Raw genomic sequence first — 22472 nt, forward strand, 5'->3', positions numbered from 1 at the left:
AACCTACGACCTCCTGCGTACCAGGCGAGATGGTTAACATCTCCTAGCCACCGTGTGGGCGCCACGTCGAGCGGCGCGTCTCAGCGCTTGCCCCCACCGGTGCCCACTGACAACGAGGGTCGGGGGGGGGCGCTGGGTGCGCCGTACCGATAACGAGCGGTAATGGGCGTAGCGCTTGCTGTAATTGGCGAGTGGGGGGGGGCGTGTGTGCGTGACCGAGATAACCGCACTTCCTTCCAGCCTCCCCGGGAGGCCCCGATGGACCTCTCCCTGACGGTATTTTGCAAGAAGAGTTCGCAGGCAAAGGAAAAAGAGAGAGAGGAAAAACAAAAAGCCGTGATCGCAGACGAGGGGCGAAGGCTCGCGCCAACCAAATTTGGTCAAATGTCGTTCCAGGGGATCCTCTGAAGTTACGCGCGACCACCCCCCACCCACCCAACCATCCAAACACTCAACCAACCACCGACCCCACCCAACCATCCAACCAACCAACCACTCAACGAACCACCCACCCAACCACCGACCCACCCAACCATCCACCCAACCACCCACCCAACCACCCAACCACTCAACCAACCACCCAACCACCCACACCCACCCAACCACCCACACCCAACCACCCAACCAACCAACCACCCACACCCAACCATCCAACCATCCAACCACCCAACCAGTCAACCACCACCCACCCACGCCGCCACGTATCTGCGGCAGGAAGGCAGGGAGGCGTGGAGCAGTGATAACGGGTTTTGGTGCCTCGCAGACGGAAGGTGACCCCGGGGTGGATTAAATTCCCATGCGTGCGGAGTTTGCACGTTTCTCCCCCCCCCCCGATCTGAGTGGGCTTCTTTGGGTTTTCTTTTATAGCTAAATCAAAAACCCACACGCACTGAAACCGGGTATTGGACAAACATCCCAATGCTGAAATGTTACCTGATTACACCTGGATACATCACCCCAAACTGCTAAGTTATTGAAAACTTTGACTAAACAATTTTTATTTTACAAGATAACTGAGCTAGTGAGTTATTTTTCAGAAGAGACCCGGCCGCAAATGATAGCTCAACGAAGTGGCTGATTATCACGTGGAAATTCATAGCGGCGAAATAATCTAAAACGCACGTGGATTCTAAAATGTGGAGGGAAAATCCGGAAGACCCGGAGAAAATTCCACACGACCACGGGGAGAACATGCAAACTCCAAAGATACAACAGGCATCACAGGGTTGGGCTTGAATCCATCACCTCCAGTATACCAGGCGAGGTAGTTAACATATTTACGGGGAGAGAGACACGCAAACTCCAACAAATATTAGCAGGCGCGAGGGTCGGGATCGAATCCACGACCTCATAGTGTCCCAGGGGGAGAGGGTCGGTGGGAATGAAGAAACTTGCCCCGTTGTTATCAACTGCCACGCCATGAGATTGAACCGATACGGGTGGAGCTCTGGGATAGGAGTGAGTCGTGAGCCAAGTCATGAACAACCACGGCAGCATGCCATGCGCAGAAGAAAAGAGTAATTTCCTAGTCGCTAATAATTACATGCTTATTACAGACGCCAATGTTTCACGTGAGGTAATAAAATGCATAAAACCATACAAACAGAAAGTAGCTGGATTTTTTTTTATTGAATCGCGCCCCTTCTCCACCCCCGCAGAAGCATGCCGATTAATTAACTCGTTGAGACGACGTGGCACCCTGATGTACACCTGCATTTATTGACGAAGTAAATCCAAACCGGATTACAGACTAATTTACGCATCGATGGACGTGGCGGATTATTGGTTAAACGCACACCTCAAGCAGAATCCCGTTCTGCGTCTCCGCGTAATAAATAAATAAGTGTTGCTTACGAGCCCGCCGGCTTTCCAGAAGAAATATTTTTTGCGGCGGCATTTGTTCAAGTGGGTGGGGGCCTTACCCGGGTCTCATCGGCAAAGCGAGGGTTTTGTTAAACAAGTTCTGCTCGCTTACTGGACGCTACTGGCTAAGGGACACTTTTCATCTGCTCCAGTGGTTCTTAACCTGGGATGCACGCCCACTCCTGGGGGTGCGAGACAAGGCCAGATTTTTTTAGAAGGTAAATTATCGAAAAAGCAAATATTAAGCACGGGCACATAGGTTACAACTGACTTAGTTTCATCAACCCCTATGTACATATTAAGATTACACTTTTTACACGCTTTTTATTAACTCAATCTGTCTGTTGTTGTTGTCGTTGTTGCATCCTCAAATCTTGTAACTCAATTATAACCCACTTCCCAATGTGGTATCGACTGCAAACTTGGTATACTTATGTCATACTGATGACAATACTATATTCTATCATAAAAAAATATATATTTTAAACATTCATTTTTATATGTTATGTTTCGGCTTGGATCTAATTGTCCACCCTCAACTGACGTTGGCTGTAAATCGCCACGGTCCCTTACGTTAGGGAAAACTTCGGGGCCACTTCCTGGAGTCGTGGAGTTCTGCCATTACTCGTATGGTACATTTCATTAAAGCGTGTTTTTAAAAAAGTTTTTTAAAATATTACTTATTTAAAAATTAGAGAACCCAAGGGGTACAAAGGCTGCAGTAAGGGTTAAGAACCACTGCTCGGGGCTCGTCCCCCCCCCATCCCCTCCGCCGTTCATCGCAAAAAGCAGTACCAAACACACACAAAGCAGTATTAACTTAACTCGTGGGTTTTCACAGCCAAAATCACACGATTATTGATTGTACTGTGTGAGGCCACGTAGAAGTGATCCGGCTACATTTCTGTCAGAAAGACCCCCCCCCCCACCACTCGACAGAGCCAAACAAATGTAGTTCGTCATGCGGAGGCGAAATGAGTTTGATGGCGCGCCAATTGTCCACGTGGTCGCGGGAATTTTTTCTCTCCAGGCCCTCCGGTTTTTTCCCCTTTAGAATCGATAGCATGCGTTTAAGATTATTTTGCCGCAATAAATATCCACGTGATGGCAAGCCAACTGTGTTGAGCTATCATTTGTGATGGCCAAGTCGCTTCTGAAAACGAGCCATGAAGCTCGGTGGGCCTTACAACACCTGGTAAAATAAGAAATTGTTGAGTTTAGTTTATTGTTCCAGCTCGCTCACCCGGTGAGCTGACGTACGATTCTCACGACCAAACTCAGCAAATAGCAGTGGCGATTCGCTTGAAACTGCGCCAAGCATCTTCAGGAAAATCCAGCAAGTGAAGAGTAACGACCCAGGCCGTCGGATGGACCTTGTCACCAGAGCCGGCTTCTTAATACGCGTGTCACGATTCAAACACGAAGAACCAATGAGATTTAAACTGGGCTTCCAACAAATACCAATTAATTTACTCTTAATTTAATTGCAATTTATCTGAGCCAATTATTAAAATTATATAAACGCACTAGCACTTAAATTTCGATTTAAAGCTTTCGTGACTACAGGGATTCATATTCTTGGTTCTTTCGGTAAAGTCACGTAGAGGGGAAGTAAAATAATAAAAATAAAACATAATAAAATTCTCACGTTTCGGCCACAACGCAAGCAGCCGTCCTCAGGTGAAGAACAGAGCTGTCAGAAAGACAGCGCCCTAATGAACACTACTAACTAGCACTTCTATTGCACGGTGCGACCTTGGAAACGATGACAACACCACCACGGGTTCACGCGACTGTGGGGTCAAGCCACCACGGTGGCAACGCAACCGCGGGATCGCCCCACAACAATCGAGATGCCTGGCAATGGCCGATGAGGTCATCGACAAGCAGGTCGGGCGAGTATTAACACTCAGTAATTACACAGCAAGGGGGGGGGGGGCTTTCACAATACGAGAAGCAACCGGTGGATTTCGACAGCGGCGCCCCAGCCCCTAGGCCCCGTCCTTTCGGCCCAACGCAGTAGAAGCCGGCACAGCCGCGCCGCGGCTACGTCACGCTTTTTTCAGTGGAAGTTTGAAACAAACATCGCTTCCCGACGCGCCCCGCCCATCCCGAACGCGCTCAAGAATCCTGCCCAGGCAAGACACCTCTTCCCCCTCCTCCCCCACCACTGCCCTCTTCCTGGGCTCAGAGTCAGGCCACCCCCCCCCCCACATAAGAGGTAGTCGACATCCAACGGGTTAAAAACCGCACCGCGAGGTTGCTCCGATGGATTGTCTGTCGCAAGAGATAACACACCGTGTCACAAAGCAACGGGTGTAGAGCACTTTTAGTCAAGGGTCCCTATCGTTTGTATTTTAGCGTCGCGTTTTTCCCCCGGGTCGGCTTTCTCGCCCGTCGGCATCTCCTTTGCAGAGTTGTGTTTGGTCCCGGTCATCCCCAAGGCAACGCCACTGCATGATCTGCACGGACCACACGACCTGCAGGGTTCGTGCTGTACGTACGGCTATCTGCGCGCGTGGGTCGTGAGAGCGTGCTGGGGGTTCGATCTTGGTCGACGAAACGGAAGCATCGCTTACACGCGCACGCACAGAAGGCGGGCCCGGGCGGAGAGGTGGCACAAGCCGTCAGTGGACTATGAGCCCGGTGCCACAGTGGCGAGGAGATGTTAACGACCTTGCTTGGTATAGAGGCCGTGGATTCGATCCTGACCCTGCCTGCTGTATATTTGGAGTTTGCGTGCATCTCTCCCCACAGAGATGTTACCTACCTCGCCTGGTATACAGGAAGGTCATGGGATTCGATCCCAACCCTGACGCCTGCTGTATATTTGGAGTTTGCATGTTATCTCTTCCTGTGATCGTGTAGATTTTTCTCTGGGTCCTGCGGTCTTTCCCTCCACATTTAGAATCAACTTGGCGCGATACATTTCCGCATGATTAATCCACATCGTTGAGCTATCGCTTCTGAAAAAGAGCTGTACAGCTCAGTGGGGCCTTACGTGGTCAAATAATTGGCTCGATTAACCGCGATTCAAATTGTAACCGACTCCCCCTTGCGTGGGCAGATTTACCCCAGAACACATCCTGCCGCCTCCGCCAGATACAGGAAGCTGCGAGCCGCGCCCAGCGCCACGTGGCCAACGACGCCAGCGACACCGCCAAGCCACTGCCAAGCAACCTCCCGTCCAGCGGCACACGTGGGAACGCAAGAGCCGAGGGAATTCGTTGCCCGATTAGTCGCATAAGAGAACCTGGGATCGGTAACCAAGGGGGGTGGGGGGGGGGCTTTAGGGTCAACAACTCAGAAGCAGGTATCGCTTTGTAGAGAAGATCAAGTGGTTGTTATTTGAAAAGGCTCGCCCCTGCCATAGGAATGTGGAATTTTTGACTAATGGTCTCAGGGCTATGAACAGGAGATGTGAGCATGAAATCACTAAAAAATATATGTATTCCTTAAATAATGAGAGTGTGTATGTGTCCATACATGTTAACGAGATGTTAACTACCTCGCTCAGTATACAGGGCGTTGTGGGTTCGATCCCAACCATGACGCCTGTATATTTGCACGTTCTCCCGGTGGTCGCGTGGATTTTTCTAACATTATAATCAACACGTGATTAGTGTCTTTGGCTGCTACACATTTCCACGCAACAAGCCACTTCGTCGAGCCATCAGCTGCGGCCAGGTCGCTGCTGAAAAAGAGCTACGTAGCTCAATGGGGGGAGCCTTACCTGGTAAAATAAGACAAATGGTATGTTGGACTTTTTTCGCACGTAGCCAACCGTGCTAAAATCAGAGGGGGGGAGGGGGGCGAGAAAACTCAAGCAGCCCAGCACAACAAGTGTGGGCTGGTGGAGCGCCGGCAGGGAAGCGTTGTTAAGAAGAGAGAAGAAACGTGCGGGAAGATTATTTGGATTAATTAACCTGCTATAAATTTCCACGTGATGATAAGCCATTTTGTTGAGCTATCATTTGTGACAGCCAGGTCGCTGCTGAAAAAGAGCTATATCGCTCAGTGAGCCTGACCTGGTCAAATAAAAAGAGTTGTAAATAGTAATATACTGTGTATAAATGTCCAAATGATGGGCCGCTGTGTTGAGCTATTATTTGTGGCCAGGTCGCTTCTGAAAAGCAAGTTAATGGATGAAGGAACTCTGCGGGGGGGGGGGGGGGGATTTGGCATGACCCGGAAAATCACTCCGCTGCTAGCCTGCGGCTCCTGCCCAAAAAGCAATCGTGGGAAGCGCCACAACGGTCGAAGCAGAATCAGATCAGAATGTGTATTTATACTGGAGCAATCCGATGAGCTATAAAGCTCTTTCTCATAGATGGTGCACAGGATAAGCATGTCCCAAACAATCAATACAGACACACGATAGTAGTGCAAAGTACAAGAAAGGTAAACACATCGCCTGAACAAATACAAATAAAACTAAACCATCCCCATCCTACCAGGCAAAGCCCACTGAGGTATTAACTTATTGTTCAAAAACGACCTGGCCACAAATGATAGCTCAACAAAGTGGCTAAACATTTTGGCATTGATAGCAGCAGGGAAAAACCGGAGGACCCACGCGACCACGGGAAGAGAAACACGCAAACTCCAAATAATCAGGCGTCAGGGTTGGGATTGAACCCCCACCAGCCTCCTGCACGGCACCCGCGGGCGAACGCAGACCCCACCCCCTGCCACCCCCCCCCTCTCCAGCACCACAATGACACCAACAACGGTTTTGGTTGCTGAAAAATGTCGGTTTAAAAATAAATAAATGTAGGAGTAGTGGTGGTGTGCGTCAGTATGGAAGGGAACCACGCTGCCACACCCATCATCGATCACCCGTTTCCCCTGCGGGGGGGGGGGCTGATATAACTTGACGGCGCCACGTTGCGGTGGAAGGTTTTTGTTGCGCAGTAGAACTGCGAAAGGGGCAGCGGCAACTTGGGGAGGGGGGTATTTCATCTAGCAGCGGACTGATCACGATCGATGGCGGTGATGGTGGTCGCGTAACCTCCGTGATCCGCAACGGCGGGCAGAAGCCCTCATGCAGCAGTGGGTCATACGTGCGCACTTCTGAGAGAAGTCTCAACAGTTGCCACGCTGTGGCAGAAGACTGGCTCTTGCCAGGGGAATGTGGAATGTACAGACCGCGGGGATTTTGATTAACGGCCACCCAGCAGAGACGAGCGACAATGCTGCCGTTCATTCGATCGCGCACCATCGATGAACTCTCGACAAATGTCAGTCAAACTCCGGTTGACTTCATCATCCGCGGGGCGGGTTATCCTATCTCACTCAACGGCACGTGGGAAGATAAAAAAAAATCCCAACGCACGCGCCGCTTCCAGTATCAGCAACTCCTCACTCGTCGAGGGTCGGAGACTGGGTGCCCGCGTGACCGTGAGCACGTGGGCAAAGTGAATCTATTACTCCTGAGAACTGACTGAGACACAGAAACCGCGTTCCACCGCGTTCACTCGCACACTCTCTCGCCGCAGCTGCACGGCGAATGCGTCTTTGGCGGAACAAGCGGCGGTCTCCCGAGCGCCTCTTTAAACCAACCCACACGCCGCTCTTATCTGAGGGGGCATAAGGTAGAACACGCAATCACAGTAGCAAAGGGTAATGAACGTCTCCCGTGCTGTGCCGAAAAATGTAGAACTACTTGTTGGCTCTGTTACAGGTTGGCCACCCCTGGTATATAGGATAAGTTACCCACGCGCGTGTGGATGTGTGTGCGCGTGTCCTGCATTATGGGTAGCTGTAGTGCAGCAGTTAGCGCGCCGCGCTATAAACCTGGCAACCCGAGTTTGAATCCCACTCACGAGCCAACACCAGTGACGGTTATCTGAACAGGTGCTGGGAATCCTCTAGGTCGACTCCGCCTCAAATGAGTACCTGTGTGGTGTGTAAACATCACCACTCGGGAGACAAAGGCCGTGGTGCTGGCCACCCACCCCCTCGTGCGCCGTGCCGGCCTTCATAGGTGCTGCTACTCACCAACAGTACTTTCCCCAACAGTCTGTTAAGGCTATGCTTGGGGATCTTTGTCTTTGCTTACGTACGTGTGTGCGTGCGCGTGTTCTGCATTATCCGCGCGGTTTTGTTTTGTCCGGGGGTCGCCCAATCCTCCCTTCCACTGACCCGGGTAGATCAGCAGTTCAGAGTCCTTGACTACGAGCGAGCATCCATGGCGCGAGAGCGAGGGAGCTGTGTGACTCGGCTCGCTTACCACTCACGGTTGAACGCGTTTACGCAGAAGAGCTCCGTCCGTCTGCCCGCCCACCCGCCCGTTCGTCCGCGATAACTCTCGTGCTAAAAAATCGGGAGGGACTCGATAAGGAGTTGAAATTAAACCACGAGATCATGCGGCATTTGGCGGGGGGAGGAACTCAATCGTTATAGAAAACTGGTCACATTGATAAAAAAAAAGTTGCGTTGCTTTTCAGTGGTGGGGGGGGGGGTACACAAGAGTGAAGCTGCCTGGTACGCGATAATCGTTATTTAATGCGTAGTCGGCTCTGGCGACCGATATTATCCGCAACGGAGGTTTTATTTGTTAACAGGTAAGATCGGCGTACACGAATTGCAAACGCTGCGCGTTTGACTCTCAAGACGCACAACCGGCGAGTGCCGAACTAGTAACTGATTGGCGCGTTTTGTTTACGCGAGACAACCTCACGAAAAAAATCGGCCGTGTCGAGTGGTTGGCGGCTTTAACGACACACATTTATTATTTACGCCAACTAACCTGGAAAACCCCCCCCCCGCCCCCCCCCCCCCGGTCTGTCGGTGAGTGATCGGTGTTGTCGCAGACGCCGAACGTCGGCGAGCAAGCGACGAAGGTGCGCCGACGCTCCCTTCGAAAGGCGGCATCGTCGGAGGCACCCTCCCTCCTCCTCGGGGGGGGGGGGGGATCTGCACGCGTGCAGACGCTTCCGGTTTAAAATATATATAAAAAATTTGGCTCAACAGATCCGGCGGAAAGCGACGCCCACGGTCCTTCGCCAGAAGCTCTCCGGGCGCGCAGCACGGGGAGAGGGAGACCGAGGCTGTGGCCGCCCGCCAGGCCGAGTTAAAAACGGGAAGAGATTGTGGGACTCCGGGGGTTGGGAGAACGGAGAGGATGGGGGCGCGGCAGGGGAAGTGATGGGGCGGACGGGCGGCACTGGGACCTTGGAAAGAGGCCCCGTGATGGGAACAGAGAAACGCGGAAGCCGTTTAAAATCGAAACTTCCCCCTCTCACCCCCCCCAAATGAAGCGCTCAACCGGCCAGACCCCCCCACCACCACCAGCGTGTCCCCGGCCACCCCGATCCTGGCCTCTCACCAAACAAACACAAACTGCCGGCGAAGGAACTTCATTTAAAGTGCAACATCCCCCCAACGCCCCCCTCCCCTGCGCACTGCGACTCCCCACCACTGTACCGCTTACAAAGACAAAGAGGCCCCCCCCCCTCCCGGGTATAGCCTGTAACAGAGTGTTGGGGCAAGTGCTGCGGCTGCGGGTCGCAACCTATGAAGGCCGACACGGCCACACGAGGGGGTGGGTGGCCAGCACCACGCCCGGCCGCCTTTGTCTCCCCAGTGGGCGGTGTTTACACACCGCGCCGGGAACTCATTTGAGGCCCGAGTCGACCTAGGGGAGGAGGCCCAGGGCCGCTTCAGAGAACAGGTCACTGGTGTTCGGCCGTGAGCGGGAGTGGAACTGTCCGGCAGGTTCGTGGCGCGGCGCGCGAACCGCTACACTACCGCTCCCCACACACACGTGCACCCCGTGCTCAAGGTTCAACGATGAAAGTTCCACATCCCTGTGGCAGGAACCAGAAGCACTCTTGATAACGAACGGCGACTAATTATGGACAATGCCCGGCTTGATCTCTTTTTCTAATTTATTTTAAAACAATTTCCGAGCACACAGGATCCAAGACCCAAAAAGTCACGCAGCCAAATAACAGGCAGCACTGTGTCCCATCGATGAAGAAAACTCATTTCGAATCTCAGTCGTCGCTAACTTAGGCACATCATCATAAAACTGGACAGGATTTGAAGATCACCACGTGGTATACTACACAACTTCTTGGGAGTAAAATCGGGGGTGGTGGTTGTGGCGGTGGTGGTGTTCATAGGTGCAACAACAAGTGGAAAGCCGGGCGGCTAAAATACAGCAAGTTGGCACAGTAGGGAGGACAGCTGGTGGTGCATCTATCGGTCATCTCAGTCAGTCACCCATGGGCACCTGGGGTCTGTCCCGAGACCTCCTGTCAAGCGAGCCTTCGACACATCACGTGGTCTCAGAGTGCACGTGGCCTGACACAGGCGCCGTAGTGACGTCACCGCCACTTAGTGGCGAATGGCCGGATATTGATATTGGTTTCCGAGGTGCTCGCTAACGGCACTTGCCCCAACAGTCTGTTAAGGCTATGCGGTGATCTTCGTCGGTGATGATGACAAGTCTTGTCGTCCAGACAAAAACAAAGCACGTGCCCGCTCATCCTCTCAACATGAGGCTGATCAGAGGCATTAGGGGGTCATGACAAAAGCACCCCAACCCTTAACAAATTAAACCACTCGTCGACTCACTCACGGAGTCAAACTGACCCCTCTCACTCACCCATCCCACATGCCCTGTCACAACCCGACCCACCCATATAAACTCACTCACCCCACCGCTTCAACTCATTCACCCTCCTCCAAAACCCACCCCCCAACGCACTCACTTCATTCCACAAACTCACTCACCCACACACACTCTCGCCTACAAATTCAATGGCTAGTCTAATCGCTCACGGACTCACAAACTCACCCCTCTCACTCACCCACCCACTCACCCATCCCACACACCCTGTCAACCCAACAGGGTGTGCGGGATGTCAACTGGAGTTCGCCGAGCTGACCCCACGATCGCACCAAGCGAGAGGAATAACGCAGCTCACAATGCATTTGTTTTGATACGTAATCGCCACTACCTGTGCTGCGATGTATATGTTTCCAGATGACGATGGAGTCGTATATGGGCACCCCCCCCGCCCCCTTGACACTCTGCTGCTGGATGGAGGCTGTGTAGGTCGTCAGTGATTGTTTGACCATACATCACCGCACAGGTTGGTGCAAAGGGGAAGAACCATTGCCCGCGGCTTCTTTCAAATGAACAAAAATCTCGACGCATTTACAGTACGGAATAAAAGGGAGGTTCGTACATTTTTCATTCCGTGCAAGAGTCGGCAAATTTCATGCTCCAGCAAACGTTCGATTTGATTGATTGTCCGGAAATCGTTTGTTCTTATGAATAACAACTACTGGAGTTACGGGTGACGTTAAGGCCTGGTACGAGGGATCCTCCTTTAAGAAAAACCAGTTGAGGTGAATGCCAAAAGAAAGTTACGATTAGTGTGGTCGGGACGGAAATCCTTTGAGAGGCGGGCTGGCGGGTCACGACTAAAAGACGCCACCCAACTTTCAGAAACTCCAGCCTGGGGAGGCGATAACTTCAGGTGCAAGAGAAGATGTGCAGTGAGACGACAACACAAAGACAAGGGGCCTCAAACCCACTCCCAACTACCGATGGACGGGGACTGCACACATAAGAGCCGGAGATGGAAGATACTACACGAGCCAAGGCCCTCTGTGACCTCGAAAAACTGACGTGCCCTGCGCCACCCACCCGTTCTGAACCCAACCTGGAACCAATGACGGGAACAACTTACTGTACTCTAAACGTCTTCTAGATGGAAGCCATAATTAGGAACAGCCCATCGTGGGAATTCAGCACCGAGGGAGAACCACGGGTTACTTGACTGTAGGTAAAGTCACGTAGGTATAAAATAAAAGAAATCACGACGTTTCGGGCGCAACACAAGCGTCCGTCATCAGGTGAGAAAGCATGATCTGCTGCTGAGGCAGACTGTCGAATCCAGATTGACTGTAGAGTATTTACAAATGACGTGCCCCTACCGAGTGAGGGAAACGTCTCGCCCAGCACCTCACCACAGTCCTTGCAGTGCCTCACCTTTGGCACCCGAGTTGTGAGCAACCTCCCCCGACAGCTCAAACGGAGTCCCCTCCCCTCCTCACCGACTTCATCCAGCTCCTCGCACACCTCGACCGATCACTCACCTACCTCGCCCGACACCTACGAGACCCTCCCCCCACACGTTTGGTACTCACCCACAAATTAAATCACTCGTCTACTCACTAACTTGCCAAAACTCAACCCTCTCTCACCCCCCCCGTCAACCCGACCCACCGACTTTAAACTCACTCACCCCCCCACCGATCCAGCTCATTCACCCTCCTCCAAGCTCACCCCAGGCACTCACGTTGTCCACAAACTCACAACCCACACTCACCCACAAATTAAATCACTCGTCTACTCACTCTCGGACTTAAGACTTGCCAAACTCACCCCCTCTCACTCACTCAACCCACTCGCCCATCTCACACCGTCAACCCGACCCCACCCATATAAACTCACTCACCCCTCCTCCCAAACTCACCCCCACGCACTCGCTTCGTTCCACAAACTCACTCACCAACAAATTAAATTGCTCGTCGACCCACTCGTCCACCTTACTCAATCAAAATCTTGCCAAACAAACTCATCCCTCTCACTCACCCATCCATCCATCCAACACACCCCGTCAACTCGTCCCACCCATATGAACTCACTCACCCTACTCACCCGACCGCTCAACTCATTCACCCTCCTCTGAAACTCACCAACACTCACATTGTCCACAAACTCACTCGTCTACTTACGGACTTACAAACCTGCCAAACTCACCAAACTCACCCCCTCTCACTCACCCATCTATTCAACCGACCCACCGACTTCACCCATAAAAACTCACTCAACCCAATCACCCCACCGATCCAACTCATTCACCCTCCTCCCAAACTCACCCCAACAACTCACCGCGAGACACTTGGGACCGAACTCAAAAATAATTATTATTACAACTCGGGTGGGTGTATCGATCGTTTAAACTTAGGCCGCCAAACACCTGTGTGTGAGTAAACTCAACAACAATCATCCGCATATAAAACCAGACACACACACAGACACGCACACAAACACGAACGTGGAGTTTGTCCGTAGAGAATGCCACGGTGTTTTGGGGTGGGGCTGCACAAATATCAACCACCACCGTCATCACCACCACGGCCACCAACAAAACAACTATCACCAAAGACAAAGATGCCCCAGCATAGTCTTAACAGAATGTAGGGGCAAGTGCTGTTAGCGAGCGCCTATGAAGGCCGGCACGGCACACGAGGGGGTGGGTGGCCAACACCACGCCCGGGACCGGTTCCGATAATCGTCGCCGGTGTTGGCCGTGAGCGGGAATCGAACTCGGGTCGCCAGGTTCGTAGCGCTAACCGCTGCACCACCGCTCCCCCCCACCACTATCAACTACCACCAACCACCACCACCACGACTATTACCACCACCATCACTACCACCACCACCATCATCATCACTACCACCACCACCATCACTACCACCAACACGACCATCACCACCACTACAACCACCACCACCAACACGACCATCACTACCACCATCACCACCACCACTTCAACCACCACCACCATACTCTCGCTCGCTCCCTCAACAAACCGCGCACCCCCACACGGTCACAAATTCGCCCAGAATTAAAATGTTTTTAAAAACCCACAAAACCGCCGGGGCATAATCGTAAATCGCCAAACGCTGGACGAGTAAACGGAGAGCGAGAAACAGACAGCGAGAAACGAGGGAGCGAGAGGCGAGGCGGGCGGGCGGGCCAGGAAGAGGCGGCCGCCATTTTACGGGGTCCCGTCATCACCACCACCACCATCAACCACCACCACCATCAACCACCACCACCAACAACATCAACCAACAACATCAACCACCGCGGCGACGAGGCAAGGGGAGGGAGCCCCGAGAAAACTTACGTTGTTTTACCGCACACGGTGAGCGAGAGAGAGCGCGAAGAGGCGGCAGACCCGCGGAGCAAGGCGATGGGCGGCCGGTTGGAGGTGGTAGTTTGGGGCTGGGGGGGGTAAGAGTAGCGACGAGGCTCTGGCGGGCCGAGTAGAAAGTCGAGGATGGCGGCGGCGGCGGTGGGGGAGGTCCGCGATGGCGTTTCTTTTTCCCTCGAGTCGATCCGCCCCGCGCGATTCTTCGTGTCGCTTCTCTCTCTGAGGGGGGTGGAGACGCCGCCGCGCGCTTCGCTTCTCTATCCTCGCCTCAGCCGAGACTTGGGCGAGGTCACTTGCGCGGTGACGTCACCGGGCGAGACCATTACACCGCGCGCGCGGGGGGGGTGGTGGGGGGTGGTCCGCGGTGGTCTTCTGGAGTCGATCCGCCCCGCGCTTCGCTTCTCTACTGACGCCCCCCCCCTCGTCAACGACTTGGGCGAGGTCACTTACGCGGTGACGTTACCGGGACGAGACCATTAGCGCGCGGCGGCGGGGGTGAAACTGGACTGTTAAGCAGCCCGGGCGACTGTGGTGTTAGGGCGGAGGGAGGAGGAGGGGTGTTAATGTGAGAGAATGGTAGAGTCCAACACTGTTGGAACTTTTAAATGATTCAGAATTAGAAAACCGTACAACGTTGAACTTCTTTCGCACCGTACGTAGACAAACCGCGCTAATCTGGGGTGCGGGGGGGGGACAACACTAAACGCACAAAAAAACGAGTTTCATCAATCGAGATGATGATGATTATACTGATAGGAACCTCCTGGTTACACCAGCCCACAGGGGATTATTGTGTCCGTCCGTCGTGCAGGGAGGGGCTGGGTGGGGAGGGAGGGGCTGGGTGGGGAGGGGAGGGGCTGAGTGGGGATGGGCTGGGTGGGGAGGGTGGAGAGGGGCTGGGTGGGGAGGGTGAGGTGGGGCTGGGTGGGAGGAGTGGGGCTGGGTGGGGGTGGGAGGGGTGGGGCTGGGTGGGGAGGGGCTGGTCACCCCGTGGTGCCCTTATAAAACTCAACGTTTAACCTACTCACACCGGCTTGTGCCCGCCCTCACAGTCGGGCATATTTGCGGAATACACCACGCCGCCGTTGACCCTGGCCATTAACCGAGCAACCCAACGTTCCTACCAGCTCCCTCCGCAGGAGGAATGTGTTTTAAAAGTGCAGCATAGCTCCCAGTGGCTTCCTAACATCGGAAGGGAAGAGCGTTCCAGACGGCCGCAGAAGCGATTCTGAAAGCGCCACGCGATGATGCGGTGCAGCCAAAAGCCGCCGCCGCTGCTGCTGCGAGGATGGCCGCAGTTCGCGTGATGGTTTATGCTCCATAATATAGGGGAGTTCTTTTGGGGTTATAATCGCGTGAATTTAAATGTGTCGTTTAACCCGCCGCCACCACCCGACACAGCCAATTACTGTAGTAAGGTTTAGTGTCACGTTAACAGAACGTGCCAAATCGTTACTGGTACAGCACGCCGGTTGTGTTGCAGAGAAAATCCACACCATTTACAATCCGAGTACGACGTTTCGCCAGTAATTACAACTTGTATCATCAGGCGGACAGCAAGATTTGTGTGCTGGCGTGCTGTACTAGTAACGAATTGGCACGATCTGTTTACGTGACAAACGCTACTAATTGGCTTTGGCGGGTTTAACGACACATTTACGCGATCTAACCCAAAAAAAACCTCGATTATGGATGATATTGGTCGCAAAAGCCTGCTACTGTTTTATGCTCCTTGATGAGAACAGCAAGAATCTGAATATGTACTTAGAACTGGAGGAATCCGATGAGCTATGAAGTTATTTTTGCCACAGATGTCCAATCGGGGCGGGTAAGGACGTCACATCAACAAACAATACAAAAGCACGGCGCCACTCGCTTCGTCAAAGAAACGTTTAACCTGAATCAGAATATGTGTAATGCGGGCGAAAGCGACCTTCCGGATGTGACGTCACGAGGAGGCGGAGCCAGGTGACGTGGGTGAAAGGTTGGGGTCCTTAAGCGGGTAAACCGGAAAGAGAGTCAGTCGGGTTGTGAATGGAAAAGGGTGAGGCCACGAGGGCGAATGAGAGGAGGGGGGCACCGCCGGCGAGCGGGAGCCGACCCCAGAGTACAGCCAGGAAGGCTGTGTGTTAGAGGCAGCGGTGTGGCTGCAGAGAGTCGCAGGAGCGACGAAGAGAGAGAAGAGTACAGCCAGGAAGGCTGTGTGTTAGAGGCAGCGGTGTGGCTGCAGAGAGTCGCAGGAGCGACGAAGAGAGAGAGACAGCACGAGTCTGTCAGAGCGCTGCGGAGTGAGCAGCAGCGATTACAGCCAAGGGGGCTGAGAGTGAGTAACAGCAGCGGAGCTACTGTGGGGCTGCAAGAGCGACAAAGAACAGCAGCGGGGCTGCTGATGGTGACTGGAGTGACATCGGAACCAGCACTGAGAGAATAAGAGAGACAGCCGTGTGGGAATGCAGTACGGACCGAATAAAGGACACTGAGCCAGAGATCGTGGTCAAGTCTTTTATTACATATGTATTAACACTGATGAGCTATGAAGCTCTTTCTTTCCACAGACCTCCAGTAGGGGCACGGGGTCAGGACGTTACAGCAACTGTGGTGCCACAACCGCGGAGCGAAACTCAAGCGCCGCAATTGTCCACTACCCCCCACCCTGAGCACACACACAACAACAACAACCGCCATTCGCCACTAAGTGGCGGTGACGTCACCACGACGCTTGTGCCAGGCCAAGTGCACATTGAGGCCACGTGAAGTGTCGAACGCCCGCTGGTAGGATGTCACGGGGCAGACCCAGCAGGTGCCACGGGTCGACTGATTGAGATGAGTGGCCGATGCACCACCTGTGCCCCCTACTGTACCAACTTGCTGTGCTTTAGCCACCCGGCGCTCCGCTCGCTGTTGTGAGCGTCGCTCCTCCGCCCTCCGTTGTTGTTGGAGGGTGACTGCCTCGAACTGCCCAGTAGCGTCCTTCACGAGCCTCCTCCACAGAGGCCGATCTTGACACCGCTGGTACCAGTCATCGGCAAGTCCACTCAGCTCCACGTCCTCCTGTACCACATCACTCCATCTCTTCTCTAGCCCGTGCCGCGCCCGTTTAGCCACCTCGATCCGGCCGAACAAAAGCTGTTTAGGCATGCGGTGGCTGGGCAGCCTTGCCTGCCGGAGGAGCTCACCGATGGGACTTTGCCCAGATCTTTCAAGGATTTGTGAGCTCCTCACACAATCCAGCCTGGTTAAACCCAGGATGGATCGTAGGCAGGCCAGCCTAAATGTTTCCAACCAGCGAAGATGCTCCACCAGGGGGGTCCACGTTTCGCAAGCGTAGAGAAGGGATGGAATGACTGTGGCCGAGAAGACCTGAAGCTTCGTGTGGAGCGACAGACCAGGTTGCTTCCACACAGCGTTACGCAACTGATGAAAAGATATTGCCGCTCAACTGATTCGGACCTCTGCTGTTAAACTGGAGCTGGTCATAAGCACACTGCCCAGGTATGGGGAACTCTCCACTCTCTCCACTACTGCCCCATCACCGATTGGGAGTTGTGGGGGTGGAGTGTCCGATGGTACAAAATACCCAGGCAGGTGCTTAGTTTTGGTGGGGCTGATGGTAAGGCCCCACCTCTTAGTGGTACGCTCCAGTCTCAGCAGCAGCGTCTAAAATTCCTCCTCTGAATGAGCAGCTATTACCAAATCATCGGCATACATAACGTGGTTTACCAATAGGGAGCCATCCCTTGATCGCACCCGGGCATCGATCAGCCTCCCATTATATCTGTACCAAATGGAAATTCCCCTGGTACAGCTATTGAAGGCTTCACCAACTACGCGGTCAAAATAGATGTTAAATAATGTGGGAGCCAGAGGACATTCCTGCCGCACCCCAAGGTGTACAGGAAAAGGCTCTGACTCCCAGCCACGTAGTTTTACCCGGGCCCGCTCACCATCATGAAGGTCCTTAATTATCGTGAGCAGAGGGTCAGGGACTCTGAAAGCACGAAGAACAACCCAGAGCCCAGGCCTACTGACGGTATCATAGGCCTTGACCAGGTCAATAAAGCAGAGATGTAGGTCTTGTTGGAATTCCCAACATCTCTGCTGTAGCAGACGGACAGAAAATATGGCATCTGTGCAGGACCGTCCTTTCCTGAAACCGCATTGGGGCTCCACAAGCCTCTCCTCAGCGTGCCTAGCAAGGCGATGTTGAATAATCCTTGCCAGGACCTTTCCCGGCACACTGAGGAGTAAGATGCCCTTGTAGTTGTTACAGTCTGTGCGGTCACCCTTATTAAAGAGGGGGACCACCAGGGCATCCTTCTAATCCTGCAGAACCTTCCAGTGGTCCAGACTGTTGTTATGATGTCATGTAGGGCAGTCTGTGCACAAACGCCACCCTCCCTGAGCATTTCGCTTGAGAGATTATCTCTGCCCGGTGCCTTTCCTAGTCTCAGACTCCGGATCGCCTTCAGTACTTCCTCAACAGATGGCACCTCAGCCAGCCACTCACAGGGGGTGACCTCTTCCAATATTTGAGGCACCGCAGCCTCTGCAGGGTTATCCCCACTTTGTGCCATAATGTTTTCCTGGCTGAGGGATTTCCCCTCCCCAGGACCTCACAGAAATGCTCAGCAAATCTGCAAACCTGTTCCTGGGGGTCGGAGATTGGATCACCGGTTTTTCCTCTAATGATGGTAATAGGTGTGGCGCTGCAGGTTACTTTTTTGATGGAATTAAATAGTGATTTGTGATCGCGGGCCACTGAGACAGACTCTATCTCCTCAGCAACCCGCGACCACCACCCATCCTTGCAGCGCCTTACGGCTCTCCGAACCTCTGAGCGAAGGCTGCGGTAAACCTCCTCATTCTCTGACGTGGGATGCTGTAGCCAATGAGAGTGGGCCTGTCGCTTTTTCTCAACTAACCTGAACACCTCCTCTGTCAGCCAGGGTTTCTGGGGAGGTCTGGACCACGTACCCAAAGCAGTCATTGCCGCTGCATGAGTAACAGTCCTAAACCTCGCCTATTTACCCTCGACATCAGGAGGAGTGGGGGACGATGCCAACCCCAGCTGCAAGCGATGATGAAATTCTCGCTTGCAACTTTCATCAGCTGAGACCAGACCACTTTAGGTTGGAATGGGGTCCTGGGTGTACACCCACCACCGGAGTGGAAGAATGGCAGGTGCATCTTACTGATGACTAGTCGATGGTCAGAGGGCAGATCAGCTCCACGGTAGATCCTGGTGTCAAGGACATGGGCTCGCATCCGCTGGTCCGTCACTATGTAGTCCAGCAGATGTTCTTGCTTGGACCCGGCATGCGTCCATGATGTTGTGTGGATGCGCCGATGCCGGAAGAGCGTGTTGGTAATTACAAGCCCATGGGCTGCACAAAAATCTAGCAGCCTCCTACCGTTGTTATTGAGCTGATCTGGCCCATGCCTTCCAATCACTCCAGACCAGGTGCCAGCATCATGACCAACTCGGGCATTGAAGTCACCCAACAAGATGACTCTGTCCCGAGTGGCCACTTTAGCCAGCACCTGTGACAGGAGGTCATAGAAGGCATCTGACTCATCGGCTTTGCCTGCATCCCTCCACGGATGTTCGTCTTCGGTGGGGGCATAAGTAACCACGACCACCACTCCTCGCCTCCGGTTGATGGGAAGGCGAGCCCAAAGTATCCTGGGGCTTACAGCTTCCCACACCTCACCGCCACGCTCCCACGCCCCCTTCATTCTTTTGTTCAAAAGAAGAGCCACACCCTGTTGTTTGGCAGTCTCCTGCCCCGAGTAGAGGACTGTCCACCCCTCATGGTGGCAGGAGCCAGAACCGGTCTACCGGACCTCCTGAATTCCACAGAGATCCAGGCGGTACCGGTCCAGCTCCCGACAAAGGAGTGGCAGCCTCTCCTCCGCTGTGAGCATTTGAACATTCCACGTGGCCATCCGTAAGTGGAGGAGCCCCGAGGGTGAAGATTCAATCTTCTGGCTCCGCCAATTGGGGTTTGGCCAGGAGACGTCATAGACGCCTGTCCCCCCTGGGCCTCCGGCACAAGCTCATTTGTTACAGGTTTATGTTTAATTCGTAGTTTCGTGGTAATAAATTGAAGGTGGAGGGGTTACCAGCCCCTCGCACCTATCCAGAGCCCCCGTTTAGCCACTGTGGTGGTCACAGATGCCATGAGGGGAGAGGCCAATGAGGCATTGGCCCTCCCCCCACAGCGCTGTCCATGACAGTTTTACCCGTCCGGCACCGTGAGGAGGTAGGAGGTTGTTTTGCCAGACACACGCACACACACACGCGCACACACGGAGTGTCCTGGCGGGGGATTGCCTGGCACATCGGGTTTTAATCTGAAGGGCCACTAGAGGGAGAGTCCCATGGTTTCCCGGTGCCAGGAGATTGGCCGACCCTCGCAGGGCAGGTGACATTGCGATGCCCCTAAAATTGGTTTAAAATTGTGTGTGCGCAGAAAGAAAAGGTTCCCTGGGCCAACCGCAATGAGTTACTTACAACACTGGGGGAAGACGGAGGGCGGAATATTAAGCAAGCAAAAGCGCAAGAGCCCTTCCAGACAAGGGGCAACGAGGGACAACGGGTGGCCACTGCCGCGCAGCACTCGAGGGAGGACACGGTAACGGGGGGGGGGGGGGGGGGCGATAACCACAGGTAAGCACACGATTGGCCACGGAGTACAATGGCACCCTGGGCCTTTGAAGTTAAGGGAATAAAAGAGGAGCCCGGGACAATTTCTCTCTCTTGTCTTCAACCTCCGGGCCGTCAAGACCCACTCCCTGCCGTCTTGCCTCTTCGAGCCGCTCGCAGCATCCGTGTGATGCCAGCGAGTGCTGCTACGAGGCAGTGATAGGTAAAGTTTTCTCTGGTCCTTCTCCCTCTGACTCTCACAGCGTCCGTGTGACGCCGTGAGTACAGCTTCGAGGTGCGTGGTAGGACGTTTGAGTGACTGGGTTCGTAGGCAGACTCAGGCTAAGCTCTTCTCGCTAAATATTCCCCCCAGGTAGTGTGTATGTGCGCCATTAATAAACTTTAGTACAGAGTATCGGTGCGGTGTGATCTCTGTGTGTGTGGGTAGAACATCGGCGTGGCATCTGCAATTTGTGTGTGGTGCGACTGTGCGGGGGGGACGGTGTGCGCGAGAGAGCGAGCGCAGGGCTGCAGCGTCGGTGCGGTCTTGGTAATTTGAGTGTGTGAGGCGCGCGTGTGCTAAACATTGACGGCCGCCGACACTCGCGCGTCCATGCCACGCGAATATTAGGGTGGGCGAGGGGTGCGTTAGAACCCGCTCGCCGACGCTCGCTCGTGTTCACGCAGCAGCAATAGCATTGACGGCGAGACGCGCGCGCAACTTCGCGCAGCCCTTTAGCGCTAGCCTTTGTGTATAAGCAGATTAGGGCTTAACCACCCGGAGGTGCACGCGCATATTCATACCGCCGCTTTAGCGCTCGCCTTCATGTGAAACGAGCGCCTGCAGGGGCACGCGTGTGCACGCAGCCGCCTTCGTGTCAGTGGTGGTGTACGTGGGCGTGTGCGGAGTAACCCCGTGAGGCGGTGAGCCAGCGACTTAGCTATGTCCCTCAGAGGGGGCGCTAACGTGGGGGGGCGATCATCTGAACGGTGGAGGCCCGGCGGGGGCCGAACGGCGCGGCGGAGGAAGGAGCGGAGGAGGGAGTGGAGGAGGAGGGAGGGGAGGGGGAGGGAGTGGAGGAGGAGGGAGTGGAGGGGGAGGGAGTGGAGGGGGAAAACGTTGCGCTCCACCTGCCCAGCGAGGGCGGTGGGGCGGACGTCGGCCCCCACACAACAAACAATTACACAAACAGGATAGGAGTGCAAAGTGTAGGAAAGCTAAACACATCACTTAACACGTATTCACATACAACTAACACCGTTTTTGTTTCTTTTACCAGGTATAACCCCCTAAAAGTATTAACTTATTTTTCAGAAGTGACCCGACCATCAACAAATGATGGCTCAACAAAGTGACTTATCACGTGTGGAAATGTATGGCAGCCGTATACTTTAAAGGCATTTTTCTAAATGTGGAGGGAAAAACGGGAGGCACCCGGATACAAATCCACGCGACCACGGGGAGAGAGAGAGACACGCAAACTCCAAATATACAGCAGCAGGCATCAGGGTTGGGATCGAACCCATGACTGCCGCTTACCAGGCAAGGGAGTTGTTTAACATCTCGCCACCGCGGCGCCCCTTGCCATGGTCAATCCACTGCTGGATGAACGCCTCCCCAAGCGGGTCACGTGATTAATAAGTTATTTTTCTATTCCGTCGGATCGCGTGAGTAGAATGTGTGTCATACACCCTCCTCCACCCGACACGGCCGGTGAATGAAGTTGTCGCGTTCGCATACTTGGCTAACATGTTACCATTTAACACGTTTAACACATAATGCGTTGGCTTTCGCGACCAATATTCGTAACGAAAGGTTTATTTGGGTTAGAGTGCGTGAATATAAACGCGTCGTTAAACCCTGCACCAACATCCGATTTCCCGCACCTCCGATTAGCAAGGTTGGCTACGTAGGGTGTGAAAGAATTCTAGATTTGAAATTTTCGTGACTGACTGCAAGGGTCCATACTCTTTGGTTTTTTCGGTAAAGTCACGT

The 22472-nt window shown here is 53.7% G+C and overlaps 1 protein-coding gene across 1 annotated transcript in view; it reads right to left on the bottom strand.

The window, feature by feature from the left end:
* The window catches only part of LOC144946227 (ras-related protein Rap-1b), a 59079-nt gene extending 44950 nt beyond the window's left edge, over positions 1 to 14129 (bottom strand). The window contains exon 1 of the mRNA XM_078875089.1: positions 13804 to 14129. The gene's annotated coding sequence lies outside the window, so the exon portion shown is untranslated. The remainder of the gene's footprint in view (positions 1 to 13803) is intronic.
* Between the last annotated feature and the right edge of the window lie 8343 nt (positions 14130 to 22472).

The sequence above is a fragment of the Lampetra fluviatilis genome, chromosome 40 (genome assembly GCF_964198595.1).
Source record: "Lampetra fluviatilis chromosome 40, kcLamFluv1.1, whole genome shotgun sequence".
NCBI classification, from domain to species: domain Eukaryota; kingdom Metazoa; phylum Chordata; class Hyperoartia; order Petromyzontiformes; family Petromyzontidae; genus Lampetra; species Lampetra fluviatilis.